General features: G+C 43.9%; 1 pseudogene; it reads right to left on the minus strand.

The window, feature by feature from the left end:
- Gm11809 (predicted gene 11809) lies at nt 15,854-16,985 on the minus strand (annotated as a pseudogene).

Raw genomic sequence — 17,226 nt, forward strand, 5'->3', positions numbered from 1 at the left:
CTATTGAGAAGGGTGTTGTTTCCCTAATTTCTTTCTCAGCCTGTTTATTCTTTGTGTAGAGAAAGGCCATTGACTTGTTTGAGTTAATTTTATATCCAGCTACTTCACCGAAGCTGTTTATCAGGTTTAGGAGTTCTCTGGTGGAATTTTTAGGGTCACTTATATATACTATCATATCATCTGCAAAAAGTGATATTTTGACTTCCTCCTTTCCAATTTGTATCCCCTTGATCTCCTTTTGTTGTCGAATTGCTCTGGCTAATACTTCAAGTACTATGTTGAAAAGGTAGGGAGAAAGTGGGCAGCCTTGTCTAGTCCCTGATTTTAGTGGGATTGCTTCCAGCTTCTCTCCATTTACTTTGATGTTGGCTACTGGTTTGCTGTAGATTGCTTTTATCATGTTTAGGTATGGGCCTTGAATTCCTGATCTTTCCAGAACTTTTATCATGAATGGGTGTTGGATCTTGTCAAATGCTTTTTCTGCATCCAACGAGATGATCATGTGGTTTTTGTCTTTGAGTTTGTTTATATAGTGGATTACATTGATGGATTTTCGTATATTAAACCATCCCTGCATCCCTGGAATAAAACCTACTTGGTCAGGATGGATGATTGCTTTAATGTGTTCTTGGATTCGGTTAGCGAGAATTTTATTGAGGATTTTTGCATCGATATTCATAAGAGAAATTGGTCTGAAGTTCTCTATCTTTGTTGGATCTTTCTGTGGTTTAGGTATCAGAGTAATAGTGGCTTCATAAAATGAGTTGGGTAGAGTACTTTCTACTTCTATCTTGTGAAAAAGTTTGTGCAGAACTGGAATTAGATCTTCTTTGAAGGTCTGATAGAACTCTGCACTAAACCCGTCTGGTCCTGGGCTTTTTTTGGCTGGGAGACTATTTATAACTGCTTCTATTTCTTTAGGGGATATGGGACTGTTTAGAAGGTCAACTTGATCCTGATTCAACTTTGGTACCTGGTATCTGTCCAGTAATTTGTCCATTTCGTCCAGGTTTTCCAGTTTTGTTGAGTATAGCCTTTTGTAGAAGGATCTGATGGTGTTTTGGATTTCTTCAGGATCTGTTGTTATGTCTCCCTTTTCAGTTCTGATTTTGTTAATTAGGATTTTGTCTCTGTGCCCTCTAGAGGGTCTAGCTAAGGGTTTATCTATCTTGTTGATTTTCTCAAAGAACCAACTCCTCGTTTGGTTAATTCTTTGAATAGTTCTTCTTGTTTCCACTTGGTTGATTTCACCCCTGAGTTTGATTATTTCCTGCCGTCTACTCCTCTTGGGTGAATTTGCTTCCTTTTTTTCTAGAGCTTTTAGATGTGTTGTCAAGCTGCTAGTATGTGCTCTCTCCCGTTTCTTCATGGAGGCACTCAGAGCTATGAGTTTCCCTCTTAGAAATGCTTTCATTGTGTCCCAAAGGTTTGGGTACGTTGTGGCTTCATTTTCATTAAACTCTAAAAAGTCTTTAATTTCTTTCTTTATTCCTTCCTTGACCAAGGTATCATTGAGAAGAGTGTTGTTCAGTTTCCACGTGAGTGTTGGCTTTCTGTTATTTTTTTTGTTATTGAAGATCAGCCTTAGTGCATGGTGATCTGATAGGATACATGGGACAATTTCAATATTTTTGAATCTGTTGAGGCCTGTTTTGTGACCTATTATGTGGTCAATTTTGGAGAAGGTACCATGAGGTGCTGAGAAGAAGGTATATCCTTTTGTTTTAGGATAAAATGTTCTGTAGATATCTGTCAGATCCATTTGTTTCATCACTTCTGTTAGTTTCAGTGTGTCCCTGTTTAGTTTCTGTTTCCATGATCTGTCCATTGGTGAAAGTGGTGTGTTGAAGTCTCCCACTATTATTGTGTGAGGTGCAATGTGTGCTTTGAGCTTTATTAAAGTTTCTTTAATGAATGTGGCTGCCCTTGTATTTGGCGCATAGATATTCAGAATTGAGAGTTCCTCTTGGAGGATTTTACCTTTGATGAGAACAAAGTGCCCCTCCTTGTCTTTTTTGATGACTTTGGGTTGGAAGTCAATCTTATCAGATATTAGGATGGCTACTCCAGCTTGTTTCTTCAGTCCATTTGCTTGGAAAATTGTTTTCCAGCCTTTTATTCTGAGGTAGTGTCTATCTTTTTCTCTGAGATGTGTCTCCTGTAAACAGCAAAATGTTGGGTCTTGTTTGTGTAGCCAGTTTGTTAGTCTATGTCTTTTTATTGGGGAGTTGAGACCATTGATGTTAAGAGATATTAAGGAAAAGTAATTGTTGCTTCCTGTTATTTTTGTTGTTAAAGTTGGCATTCTGTTCTTGTGGCTGTCTTCTTTTAGGTTTGTTGAGGGATTACCTTCTTGTTTTTTCTAGGGCATTGTTCCCGTTCTTGTATTGGTTTTTTTCTGTTATTACCCTTTGAAGGGCTGGATTCGTGGAGAGATAATGTGAGAATTTGGTTTTGTCGTGGAATACTTTGGTTTCTCCATCTATGGTAATTGAGAGTTTGGCTGGGTATAGTAGCCTGGGCTGGAATTTGTGTTCTTTTAGTGTCTGTATAACATCTGTCCAGGCTCTTCTGGCTTTCATAGTCTCTGGTGAAAAATCTGGTGTAATTCTGATAGGCTTGCCTTTGTATGTTACTTGACCTTTTTCCCTTACCGCTTTTAGTATTCTATCTTTATTTAGTGCATTTGTTGTTCTGATTATTATGTGTCGGGAGGAATTTCTTTTCTGGTCCAGTCTATTTGGAGTTCTGTAGGCTTCTTGTATGTTCATAGGTATCTCTTTCTTTATATTTGGGAAGTTTTCTTCAATAATTTTGTTGAAGATGTTTGCTGGTCCTTTGAGTTGAAAATCTTCATTCTCATCCACTCCTATTATCCGTAGGTTTGGTCTTCTCATTGTGTCCTGGATTTCCTGGATATTTTGAGTTAGGATCTTTTTGCATTTTCCATTTTCTTTGATTGTTGTGCCGATGTTCTCTATGGAATCTTCTGCACCTGAGATTCTCTCTTCCATCTCTTGTATTCTGTTGCTGATGCTCAAATCTATGGTTCCAGATTTCTTTCCTAGGGTTTCTATCTCCAGTGTTGCCTCACTTTGAGTTTTCTTTATTGTTTCTACTTCCCTTTTTAGGTCTAGTATGGTTTTGTTCATTTCCATCACCTGTTTGTATGTTTTTTCCTCTTTTTCTGTAAGGACTTCTACCTGTTTGATTGTGTTTTCCTGTTTTTCTTTAAGGACTTGTAACTCTTTGGCAGTGTTCTCCTGTATTTCTTTAAGTGATTTATTAAAGTCCTTCTTGATGTCCTCTACCATCATCATGAGATATGCTTTTAAATCTAGGTCTAGGTTTTCGGGTGTGTTGGGGTGCCCTGGACTGGGCGAAGTGGGAGTACTGGGTTCTGATGATGGTGAGTGGTCTTGGTTCCTGTTAGTAGGATTCCTACGTTTACCTTTCGCCATCTGGTAATCTCTGGAGTTAGTAGTTATAGTTGACTCTGTTTAGAGATTGTTCTTCTGGTGATTCTGTTACCGTCTCTCAGCAGACCTGGGAGACAGATTCTCTCCTCTGAGTTTCAGTGCTCAGAGCACTCTCTGCTGGCAAGCTCTCTTACAGGGAAGGTGCGCAGATATCTTGTTTTTGGACCTCCTCCTGGTCGAAGAAAAAGGCCCAAAACAGGGCCTCTCTCAGAAGCTGTGTTGCTTTGGCAGTTCCCAGAAGCTGTCAGCTTCTGTGGTGCAGACTCTCACCTGTGCAGACTAAAATCCTAAGTTCCAGGGAGTCCTGGAACCAAGATGGTGACCGCTGCTCCTGAGGCCAAGGCCGTCTCCCGAGCCAGGCGGACACCTGTCCTCTGGTCCGGATGGTGGCCGGTTATCTGCGGCCCGCCCAGGCTGCTGCCTCAGCGGCTCTGTGCTTCTGCCCGTCCCAGAAGCTGTCCGGTTCTCTGGCGCACCCTCTAACCTGTTCAGACTAATTTCCTAGGTCCCGCGGAGTCCCGGAACCCAGATGGCGACCGCTGCTGCTGAGGCTGAGGTCGCCTCCCAAGCCAGGCGGACACCTGTCCTCTGGTCCGGATGGTGGCCGGTTATCTGCGGCCCGCCCAGGCTGCTGCCTCAGCGGCTCTGTGCTTCCGCCCGTCCCAGAAGCTGTCCGGTTCTCTGGCGCCAAGATTTATTTTCTAAAGGACGCAAAATGGAGTTGAGGGAGTGGGGGAAACCAGCTACAACAAACAGCAAGTTCCAACACATCTGTGAATGTCCATTCTTGTTGTTGTTGTTGTTTCCTGGTAACTTGATTGTTTTGGGACAAGGTCTGCCAAAACTGTCTTCAAACTTGCTAGGCAGTACTGGCTGGCTTGTGCTTCCATTCCTTCTACTTCTGTTCTGGTGCTGGGATTGCAGGGGTGAGCCACCTCCTGGTGAAGGGAGAGCTGGGTGGGCATTCTATCCTCAGCAACAATCCCTGCTAACAAGCAGTGGAGGACTGAGACCATCACAGCCTTTATTGATTGAATATTTTCAGGGGTTTTTTCTCTTCTTTTTTTCCCTCCTCTTCCTCCTCCTCCTTCTTCATTGTTTTTATTTTGACCACCACCCACCCCCCCAAGTCAGGGTTGCACTGTGTAGCTCTGGCTATTCTGGAACTCACTATATAGACCAGGCTGGCCTTGAACTCACAAGCTTCTGCCTCCCAAGTGCTGGGATTAAAGGTATGTGCCACTATGCCTGGCTAGTTTTCAGTTTTCTAAGGCTGGACCGTCAAATACAAATCTCCTTTGGCGGGAACAGGAAATAGAGACTGCTATTACCCTGTAGAGGTCAAGAAACTAAGCACTAAGATGTACCAGTTGAGGGGAGGGGCTGCCAACAGCAATGGTGCAGGCACAGAAAGGCTCAGTGACAGAGACAGGAGGACAATGTGACAGGCTTGCTTGGGATTGCCCCCTTTGCCTGGTTTCTGTGCACCTGGGCACTGCCCTGTGGAGGTCTGCACTCTGGTTTCTGTGCACCTGGGCACTGCCCTGTGGAGGTCTGCTCTCTGGTTTCTGTGCGCCTGGGCACTGCCCTATGGAGGTCTGCTCTCTGGTTTCTGTGCGCCTGGGCACTGCCCTGTGGAGGTCTGCTCTCTGGTTTCTGTGCGCCTGGGCACTGCCCTGTGGAGGTCTGCTCTCTGGTTTCTGTGCGCCTGGGCACTGCCCTATGGAGGTCTGCTCTCTGGTTTCTGTGCGCCTGGGCACTGCCCTGTGGAGGTCTGCTCTCTGGTTTCTGTGCGCCTGGGCACTGCCCTGTGGAGGTCTGCGCTCTGGTTTCTGTGCGCCTGGGCACTGCCCTGTGGAGGTCTGCGCTCTGGTTTCTGTGAGCCTGGGCACTGCCCTGTGGAGGTCTGCGCTCTGGTTTCTGTGCGCCTGGGCACTGCCCTGTGGAGGTCTGCTCTCTGGTTTCTGTGCGCCTGGGCACTGCCCTGTGGAGGTCTGCACTCTGGTTTCCAGGATGGGATCCCCTAGCTCTGCCCTGACTCCTGCCTGGTGTGAGGTCAGCAGTACGCTTGCTGCCTTGAGGGTAAGCACAGATACCAGCTGGAGAAGCGTCCTGAGCTCTCTGAGTCTTTGAGCTACTCACATCTTCAACAGACATCACTTACTGACTTTTGCAAGAAGAGAATGGATGAGACCCCTCTTCTACCCTGGACGGCTTCCTTTTCTAACTAAGTTCCTCCCAAGCCCTGCTCCTTGTTCATTGTAATTAACATTAATTAATTAATTAATCTCTTCCACAGGTGTCCACAAATTCTGAAGCCCTCAAACATGGAAATAGCCCAGATGTCCAGCAGTGGATGAATAGACAGACCAGAGTCACTGTATCCATATGGGAAACATTTGTCAGCTTGAGAATGAAGCGACATTCCCAGGTGCCCTGTACTGTGGACACACCTTGAGGATATTATAAGACAGACTGAAAAGGTAGATTTTGGGACTATGGATATAGCTCAGTATATTTGTGTGACATGAATAAAGCCATGGGTTCGGTCCTCAGACAGACAAGCAGACACACATACACATGTATACAGCATATTTTGTGGTTCCACATAAATAAGGTACCCAAAACAGGCAAAATTCAGAGATGGGAATCAAAAATATGGTTATTACAGAGTATGAAGGAGGAGATGAGAAATTTTCTTTTAGTGGCTGCAAATAATTCATTTAATTGGAGATAATGAAAAAGTTATGGAAATGAATAGCGATGACAGTTTACACAATAATGTGGTTATAATTAATGCCACTCAACCTAACACTTGGCATAGCTAAAGGCAAGGGCTGTGTGATGTGTGCTTGACTGTACTGAAAAGTATTAAGCAAGCGTAGAGCACTATAGGCCCGTGTTAAGCTTTACCCACCCTGGCTGCACTAAACATAAACCTGCCATGGTGCCTCCTGGGAAGGCTCACTGGGTCTCCTGTACATTTTGGACCTATTCTGGTATCTGCATGGCTCCAGTGTGCCCCCCAAGGAAAGCTCTGCCCTGGTTCTCTGGCCGCTTGGGAGCTGTGCCCAAGCCCAAGGCCATCTCCTGGGTTCAGAAATGGCATCTCCTGAACCTATCCCATTTCTGAAAAGCTACTGCGCACAGCTGTAACCACAGCTTCCTGACTTCACCAAAGAGCTCTGATTTTATTACTGCTGCTTCTGAACTTTGTGGAAGCTGTTTTTTCAGCGTCTCCTGCAGTGCCTGCCCCATCCCGACGCCTCACCACAGGCCCTTCCGTCTCCCTCATTCTCTTGTTTCTAGAGAGCTCTTGAACATTGCAGGAGCGTCACAACATGGCATAATCTTGAGATCAGCCACACAAAGTGAAACTCCTCGGCCCTTTCCTGCAACTTCTTTGGTGAGTTTCTCTTCTATTCCTCTAAGCTTGACTCTCTTTTAGTTCTCATTCAACAGCACCTCAGGTGCTTCTAATGCCGAGGCCCTTCAACACAGTCTTTCATGCTATGGTGGTGATGCCCGGTCATAAAATTATTTTAGTTGGTATGTTATAACTTTAATATTGCTGCTGTTATAAATCATAATATACATAACTGATATGCAGGATAGCTATGGGACCTCGAGGGGGTCGAGACTCACAGGTTGAGAACCTACTCATCTAGCATCGCGTGAAAGAAGATTAATCATATTTTTGCATGGTTCTTACATGAATAAAATTACTAATGGTCACTCTGTTCTATGTTTCTATTATAGTAGATCCACTACCTGAATGTACTGCTGCCTATCCTCCCTTCTTTCCTTCCTTCCTTCCTTCCTTCCTTCCTTCCTTCCTTCCTTCCTTCCTTCCTCCCTCCCTCCCTCCTTCCTTCCCTCCCTCCCTCCCTTCCTTCCTTCCTTCCTTCCTTCCTTCCTTCCTTCCCTCCCTCCCTTTCTGTGTTAAGGATGGAAGCCAGGGCCTGTGCGTGCTAAGGACATACTTGACCAGTAAACATCAACACAGTCTCTTCTTCTCTTTAAGTCTGAAAATTTTCTTTTTGTTCTTCAAGTCTCCTCCGAACCCTTCCTCAACTCTGAAAATGTATTCCCTGGTTCTCATTCCCGTCACATGAGGAGAAATCTCCATATACTTTCTATGTAATCCCTGTAACACAACTGTGTTTCCCCAGGTACATGAGACTTGTGGGGTCGGAGACTGTAGCTTATATTAATTTGTGCATCATTAGACTCTGACACAGAGCCCAACATAGCAAATATTGATTGACTAAGAAGACTTTTTTTCAATGCATAGTAGCACAAGTCTTTTAATTGAAACTATATATTTTCAGACAATATAGTCTGATTATGGTTCCCCTCCCCCAGTTCCTTTCATATTCTCCCCAACTCCCCACTCACACAAATCCACACCCTTTCTTTCTCTTTTCCTCATTAGAATACAAACAGGCATCTAAAACTAATTTTTAAAAAATACAGTGCCGGGCGTGGTGGCGCACGCCTTTAATCCCAGCACTTGGGAGGCAGAGGCAGGCGGATTTCTGAGTTCAAGGCCAGCCTGGTCTACAAAGTGAGTTCCAGGACAGCCAGAGCTACACAAAGAAACCCTGTCTCGAAAAACCAAAAAACCAAAAAAAACAACAAAAACAAAAAATACAATAAGATAAAATAACAAACAAAGCAGAATAGGACAAAACAGTCAAAGGGAAATCACAGGAAACACATGTAGGTGCAGGGGACACACACAGAAGCAAACACGGCAAAGGAAAGCACAATGTATATGCAAAAAAACTATACAACAACAACAAAAAAGAATAAAACGAATACTCAGACAAAGCACTAAGGAACAGGGAACCTACAAAACTGCCATTGCGTTCATTTTGTGTTGGCCTTCTACTGCTGGCCGTGGGGTTTGTCCTTAAGAGCGGTTTCTATACCTAGTGAGAGTCCATTGAAAAGGGTAAGTTCTCCTTTGCAAGTGCTTATAGACTGCATAGCACTTCTCTAGGGATGGGGAGCTTGAGTGGTCACCCGTCTTTAATCCCAGCACTTGAGAAGCAGAGACAGCTGTGTGTCTGCAAATTCCATGTCTGCCTCATTTACATGTGAGTCCCTGGCTAGCTAGGACAGTGTAGTACAAACCTGCATCCAAAATAGATGGATAGGTAGGTAGATAGATAGATAGATAGATAGATAGATAGATAGATAGATAGATGATAGGTAGGTAGGTAGATGATAGATAGGTAGGTAAGTAGATAAAGATAGATTTGGTCTAATTGGTGATAATTTAGCTAAAATTTTGGTTCATTATGTTCTTACAAACATTGTCATCTTTTTATACTCCACAATAAGTTGCTAATTTAATACTTATACTAATTAAAACTAGGTTTGGCTGCAATATTAAAATAATATTAGTATAAAAAATAGAGGGCTGGAGACATGGCTCAGTGGTTAAGAGCACTGTCTGCTCTTCCAAAGGTCCTGAGTTCAAATCCCAGCAACCACATGGTGGCTCACAACCATCCATAATGAAATCTGGTGCCCTCTTCTGGAGTGTCTGAGGACAGCTACAGTGTATTTACATATAAATAAATAAATCTTTTTTAAAAATAGAACATTTTGAGGCAGATGATGGTGACACAGGCTTTAATTCTAGTTCTTGGGAGGCAGAGACAGGCAGAGGCAGCTGGTTTGAGTTTGAACTTAGCCTAGTGAACAGAGTGAGTTCCAGGACAGGGAAGGCTACACAGAGAAACCCTGACTCAAATACACACACACACACACACACACACACAAAAAAAGAACATTTATTGTTGTTTTGTTTTATGAAATAGTTTTCACTATGTTGCCCAGGCTAGTCTCCAACTTAGAGGTTCAAGTGATCCTCCTGCTTCAGCTTCCACAGCTGGGATAATAGATACAGCCTCACTAAGCCTTGGCAGAAAAACAATGTATCCCAGCCCCACACAAATTCAAGGCTCGAGTGGGCTTTGGTTTTTTTTTTTTAAGAATTATTTATTTTATGTATATGAGTACACTGTCGCTGTCTTCAGACACGTTAGAATTGGGTATCAGATCCCATTAAGATGGATATGAGCCACCATGTGGTTGCTGGGAACTGAACTCAAGACCTCTGGAAGAGCAGTCAGTTCAGATGGCTTAGCCAACCTCTAAGCCATCTCTCCAGCCCCAAGAGTGCTTTTCAAATGAGTCCCTATGCCATGTCTTAATTCCAGATCTGTGATAGAGGGGAAGCTAAGACACTAAAAGTCAAAATTCAACACCTGCCTTGGCAACTTAGTGAGATGTCTCAAAATATTAAGAAGTAAAAAGAGTGGGGGGTGTAGCTCAGAGGGTTCAATTAGCATGCATGTTTTTCTTCGGTTTTCAGGGAGGGGCAGAGGAAAAGAGGGGCAGGCACAGGGGTGGGGTAGGCAAATGTAGATTTCAATGTATCCTTCCCAACTCTTACCCTTATCAGAAGGCCACGCTCCATACTTCTGGAGCATTTTAGCACAAAGCAGGTGAATACGTTTCCAGATACAGGTTTTCCTGTCTTAACCGGCTCTTTGGCCTTAACATCAGGATGAGACAGACATGGTATGAGGTAGAGTGGAAATAAAGGCGATGAGTAGAGAGAAGAGAACAGTGTTTACAAAAAATGTTTCCCGTTCTAGCACTCCATGGGGCCTCTGCCTGTCGCAGGCTGTGTTTTCTTTGAGCTGTGTCTCCCCTTAGCTTTGGGGGCTGGGCTCTCTTCCAGCGCTAGTATCAGACAGCTGCAGTTCCACCTCCAGCAGCTGGGGGGCTCTATTCCACCACGGCCCACTCAGAGAAGCGATTAATTCTCACCCTTTTCCTGTCACATAAAGGAGGTGACTTCAAAGGCCACAGAACATTCTTCTCAACAGTACAGAGGGTATAGACTGCCACCTGCCTGCCCGTTTGACACTAAGGGGGCCCACCCTGTGCTGCTCTGGCCATCCTTGTTGTATGAAGCTGATTCTAACATCAGACACCTTCCACCAAGACCTCAGAAACCCAGCTCCCTTCCTTAACTCTCTCTGGATTTTTTTTTTCCAATCTCCCAGAGTTTTGGAGCAGGCTGCTGGACATCTCCCATCTCTACCTAGCTGAGGACAGTGTCTCCTGCCCCTCAACTCCCATCCTTCTGCAAAAGGGCTCCCTTGTCTTCGCTGCCCAAGTTCCTCGTATCCAAATAAGGAAGCACACAGCTTCCACTGTTCCCGTTGCCACTGGCGCTTCTTGCTTAATTATCTGTTCTCTGGTTGCATTCTACACATCATCATGAGCCGAACATGATGATGTCATCATTGACCTCCAGATGACCTCAGTGGACAAAGACCTTAGATTCCTCCATTCCACCGGGGCACCATTGCCACTTCCAATAGTTTTCTGTCGCACTATACACTCTAGACCTGTCCTCATTTCTCCTTCCTTCCTTCCTTCCTTCCTTCCTTCCTTCCTTCCTTCCTTCCTTCCTTCCTTTCTTTTTTCCTTTCTCTTTTCCTTTCTTCCTTCCTTTCTTTCTTTCTTTCTTTCTTTCTTTCTTTCTTTCTTTCTTTTTTTCTACTTTTTTAGACAGGAAAAAAGGAACTCACTATCCTGGAACTCACTTTATAGATCGGGCTGGCCTGGAACTCACAAACATTTGCCTCTGCCTCCAGGGTGCTGAAATTAAAGGTAAGCACCACCATACCTGGCTCTATGTCCTTATTTCTTGTGACCATTCTGTTGGGAAATAAAACACCCACACTGCCATTGGACATTTAACTTTGTCTTGGGTGGAGCATGGTGGGTTTGTGCATGGCTTCCTTTGGCACAATGAGTTCTATACGGTTGGCACAATTACTATCTCTGCCTCACAGGTAGGTAAGGATGGAGGATGCTGGCCTTGGAGTTCTTTGGAGGTAAGAGATGAGCTCAAGGTGACAAAGTTAGTAGGCCACAGCTAGACACAACCCCAGCACCGTGAAGTTTCATCAGAAAAGCTTCCTGCTCCTCTTCAAGAAGATGGTCGTTCAGATGCTCTGGGCTTCACCAACAGCCTTCCTCAGGACCCATGTCTGCACTGTCTCGCCACATAGGGAAGTACTGGACTTTCAAATGGCCTCATGAACTTTTTATAACGAAACAGAACATACACAAAAGTAGAAAGAAATGTGCAGTGTTGCCTCCCTCCCTGGGTATTATAAGTCCAACATACATCAATGTATGGCCTCTCTTGTCTGTGCTCCACCATTTCTTCACACTGTTAATGCAAGTCCCAGAGGTCACGTCAGTTCGGCTTTAAGCATAGTTATGTGTGCATGACAATCCAGCCATCACCAAACAGCACCTGGTCTTATAAGATCAAAATGGAGCTGAGAGAACCCTGATACCTATAATGTCATAGCCACCCTAAAAGTCTTAGCACATTATATCACTCTTGTATTTGTGGTGACACTGATGTAAATATACCTACCGGTCAAGTGCAGGAAGGCCCTGGGTTTGGTCACCTGCAACTGGAGGGAGAAAGGGAGGAAGGGAGGGAGGGATAGATAGATACTATCTTGGAGAGAGGAGACTGTAAAGGAAGATTTCAAGTTCACAACCCGTCTGGGCTTCTTTGAGAATAATGTCAAAAAAAAAAAAAAAAAAAAAAAGAGCCAGGTGTGCTGACATACACCTTTAATCCCAACACTCAGGAGGTAGAGGCAAGTAGATATCTGTGAATTCAAGGCCATCCTGGTCTACAAAGTGAGTCCAGGACACCCAGGGCTCTGTTACACAGAGAAAAACTGTCTCAAAAACAAAACAAAAAACAGAACAAAACAAGCAAGCAAACAAACAGAAAGAACAGTACATGTGGTTGTGCACAGGACATAAATACTTGACTATGGTAATAAACCATTATGTTGCTGGTCTGTGTGTTTGTCTTTTTGTATCATTTTATGTGTACTCTTTACAGAGGAATGCTTTTGTAAGCAGCACATAAGGAGGGGCCAGCAGCAGCAGCCCCTCCTGTTGATCATGCCTGTTGGTTGCATCAACAGGCTGTGTTGAATGACAGACCTGGACCTTCTAGGTCACTGTACCTACCAGCTGCGAGGTTCGTCCAATGACAGCTTGTGTAAGGATGTGCTTCTCAGGATATCTTCGTGGTGCCTAAGCAACAAATGATTGTATATCACTATATGTATAGGACTCAAGGCTCATCAATCAAAAGACTGAGCCTCCATTTCTCAGCAATCATTAACTGCCTACGATTCTTCATCCAGGGATGGGGCCTTGTGACATTCCCTCCATTCACACTGGCATGTCAACTGGCATTGTCATTGTTAAGACTTGCTTAGGCTGAGATATTGTTGAGATCTCATGGGTACAGCTTCCCTGTCATATATAGAAGACACTATCTTTAACCGGGATGTCTCCGTCTTCTGGATCCTATAATCTTTTCATGTTCCCTGAGCATTACCTGTAGGGTTATGCAGTAGATACATCAACTGTGGCTGGACACTTTACAGTAAGTCCTTCTCTGAAGTTTGGCCAGTGTGGCCTGCTGTAGTGGTCTCCAACTATTCAAAAAAGGTTCTTTGGTGAGGCTTGAGGGCTACATTTTTCTGTTATCTGTGGGTGTGAAATAAATATTTAGTAAGTAGTTAGAAATTATGTTGACTTAGGAAAGTGACAGTAGTCGGCAAGGTAGATCACTGAGTTTGAAGCTAGCCTGGTCTACAGAGTGAGTTCCAGGACAGCCAAGGCTACACACAGAAATCCTGTATTGAAAAACAAACAAACACCCAGCAGTGGTGGCACACGCCTTTAATCCCAGCACCTGGAAGGCAGAGGCAGGCACATTTCTGAGTTCGAGGCCAGCCTGGTCTACAGAGTAACTTCCAGGACACCCAGGGCTATACAGAGAAATCCTGTCTCAAGAAGAAGAAGAAGAAGAAGAAGAAGAAGAAGAAGAAGAAGAAGAAGAAGAAGAAGAAGAAGAAGAAGAAGAAGAAACAAAAACAATAGTAGTAAAGAGAGAAAGAAAAAATAGATCTAATGAATTAAATTAGAAGGAGGCTTAGAGAAGAGGAAGATCAGTGGGAGGGGAAACAGGCCATGGTAATAAGGGATTGAAGATCATATATATATGATGTCATAATAAGGGCTGGAAAGATGTCTCAGCACTTAAGAGCACTGACTACTCTTCCAGAGGTCCTGAATTTAATTCCTAGCAACCACATAGTTGTTCACAACCATCTGTAATGGAATCTGATGCCCTCTTCTGATGTGTCTGAAGACAGCGACAGTGTACTTACATAGAACAAATAAATATTTTTAAATGGGGGTAGGGGAGCAGAGGGCTGGAGAGATGGCTCAGCAAGAGCACTGACTGCTCTTCCAAAGGTCCTGTGTTCAAATCCCAGCAACCACATGGTGGCACACAACCAGTAATGAGATCTGATGCCCTCTTCTGGTGTGTCTGAAGTCAGCTACACTGTGCTTATGTTTAATAATAAATCTTTAGGTTGGAGCAAGCAGAGACTGAAGCAAGTCTGACTGGAGCAAGTGGGGCTGACTGGAGCATGGCCGACCAAATTGAGTGGAGTTGACCAGAGCCAGCAGAGGTCCTAAAAATTTAATTCCAAACAACCACATGAAGGCTCACAACCATCTGTACAGCTACAGTGCACTCATATACATAAAATAAATAAATTTTTTAAAAAGATGTCATAATGAAACCCATTGGCTTGTACAATTAATCAATGCTGAAAATTAAAACCAACAAGCAACAGGACGCAGACTGGACAGTTCAGCTGTTAAAGATGTGCTCTTTAGGTGCCTTCTAAAAGATGAATATTAATCCCAACACTTAGAATGTTAAAACCTGTTTCTCTAGTCTCCCTTTAAAGTTGGTAATGCTAGTAGGCTATTCTGAAGAAGTGGAAGCAAGATGATTACAAGTTCAAGGCCAGCCTGGTACATAGTGAGTTCCAGGCCTTTATATGAGACCCTGTCAAAAAAAAAAAAAAAAAAAAGTCGGCAGTGGTGACCCGTGCCTTAAATCCCAGCACTAGAAAGGCAGAGGCAGACAGATCTCTGAGATTAAGGCCAGCCAGGCCTATAGGGTGAGTTTCAGGACAGCCAGGACTACACAGAGAAGCTCTGTCTCGAAAAGCAATCAATCAATCAATCAATCAAGAACTCATATAAAGATTTTAACCACAAAATCATCAATATGCCTAAGAATTAAACTATTATTTTTTGTTATAAAATATCCCATGAGATGAAATTTCTTCAATTGTCTCATGAATTAAAAACATCCTTACTCGTTTATTTGTATTGCAAGTGTGTTTGTGTCTGTAGGTATATGCTCCCGTGGAGAGATCAGAGAATGTGTAGTGGTGAGCTCACTCCTATCATATGAGTCAACTGACGGAAACTGGGTCTGCAGGCTTTTCAGCAAAGGTCTTTTCCCAGTGAGCCATCTTACTGGCCTCTCTTTTTCTTATCTGTTCCTCATATTTGGACTCAAATAAAACCCATAAATTACAGTTAGGTTAATGAGGATTTCTATATCCTCTGCCCCTTGCCATCAATTTATTAAGAATAACAGACCCTCACTGGGGAGGCACAGGCAGGTAGATCTCTTTGAGTTCAAGGTCAGAATGGTCTACAAAGCAAATCTAGGATAGCCAGGACTACACAGAGAAGTCCTGTCTTGAAAACAAACAAACAAACAAAAACAAAAAACAAAACAAAAAAAAATGCTACGAAACAAAACAAAACAAAAAATACCAGACCCTGTTTCCTGTGAAATGGCTCAACCCCCACCCCCACTATCTTATTCAGTATGTACATGTTCCTCCTCACCCCCAGAAGCCAGTAACTAGGAGTGACATCTAAGGTACAGATCTGATTCATGGTTGGTCCTTGGCCAGAGAATTAATAAGCTATTTCTATCAATCCCCAGAGCTGAGGCCCAACTTGAATGTCTTATTCGTGACTGGCTACCTTCTGGACAATTTCACTTAGATACCCAGCTCTCATCTTCAAGTAAAATTAGGTCTATGATCATTTCTTTGGCCAAGTGATCCACTTGCCTTTCAGGTAGCTGCAACTCTAGGTGTGTGATGCTATGCAGGCTACCTCCCAAACCCTCTCCCACAGTATTTTGCCAGCCTTTCATGTTGATTCTCACATCCACTACAAGCTCTAAGAGCATTACACGAGTTTCCCACCCATAACATCCTACGAGTCTTTTATGTTCTTCCTTATTCACCAACCATCAATGGCTCCAATTGTCTTGGAAAACACATGAACTATGAAACTTAAATCAACACCATTTGGTTCCAACCTGTGTCTCCACAGGTCTTTTTTTTTTTTAATAACTCTTTAATCATGTGTACATACAGGATGAAGGGTAGCACCAGGCTGACTGGGTGAACTTGATCTCTTTGCCCCGGTATCAGCCTGGCACAGTTCTGAGATCACACGCAAGGTGGGGTAAGGTTGGGAAGGAGAGTGAGAAGACAGAAGAAACAAAGGCAAAGAAGACACAATGGCCAGCAGTAGTCTCAGTTGGTGGACTCCAACACTGATTCGCTCAGTGCAAGGACCCAGTAGTGTTCAGCCCCAGGCTTTATGAAACGCTCACGAGCCATGTTCTCTGTAGGACACTGTTTAGACTCCATCTCTCCAAAGCTCCAGTCTTTGGCTGTACCCTCCCACACATTTGTTAGTTTTCTTCACAACTTCTTCATCAGATTCCTCATCATCATCATCACCCTTGGTGTTAGATGTCTGCTCATCCCACTTTATCTGATGGAGCATCAGATGCTTAAATTTCTTCTGGGCTTTGGGGCTCCCTTCCACTACCACCACATTGACATCCTTGTGAATCCCCTGTCAGGTACAGCTGCCCAGCACTGGCCTCAATCATGAACGTTCTGTCTCTTTGCCATCTGAGGTCTTGAACTGCTTCTGCTCCTAATACTCACATTAAATCTGAGATTCTCACATTGGGCTCTGGAGGAGGTATCAGGCCTAGCCTGACTTTCTCTTGTAGCTCTTCCAGTGCCTCCCTCCTTGTTTGCCTCCGAAGTTTCTTCTGCTCCTTCTTTGTAAGATATACTCCAAGGGTAACTGGTGTATCATTGTCAGCTGGAGGGTTAAGCTGAGTTGGGGCTGGATGTTCAACAAGATTTGTGATTCCAAAATAATCTTCTCTCTTGGGATTTTCCTCTGTAAGGTCAAAGCCATTGGGTATGATGTATGAGTCCCACCACTCAATCGCAGGGATATCACCTTTCTTTAGCTCCTTTTTTGGAGCAATGAGGGCAAGTCCAGTTTAAGTATGAATGCCTGTTTTTCCAGCAACCTGTGAAATCTCTGCTTGCAGCTTCTCCAATTGAGCCTTTGTCCATAATTGTTGAGCAATCTTCTCAAATTTGCCCTTGTCATGGAATTTAAAAGTGTGTCTTCGGCACTGGGAAGGTGCAATTGTGACTCCCGTGGGCTCTGAGAAGCCAAGCATTATCTTCACTGTCTTCTCTATCCATGGCTTCCGCTCATCCAGTTCCTGCGTAGACAGCGCCATTTTGGAGGAAATGGAGAATGAGAGCTCAACTCGGACAAAATAACTACACCTCACAAACTTCAGCCCCTGAGACGGAGTCCGGAAACCTTCCGGTTGCCCTACCGCTGTCGCTACCACCACAGCCATGGTCCCTACAGCATGTGACTAGGGAAG

Source organism: Mus musculus, chromosome 4, assembly GCF_000001635.26.
Source record: "Mus musculus strain C57BL/6J chromosome 4, GRCm38.p6 C57BL/6J".
Taxonomy (NCBI): Eukaryota; Metazoa; Chordata; class Mammalia; order Rodentia; family Muridae; genus Mus; species Mus musculus.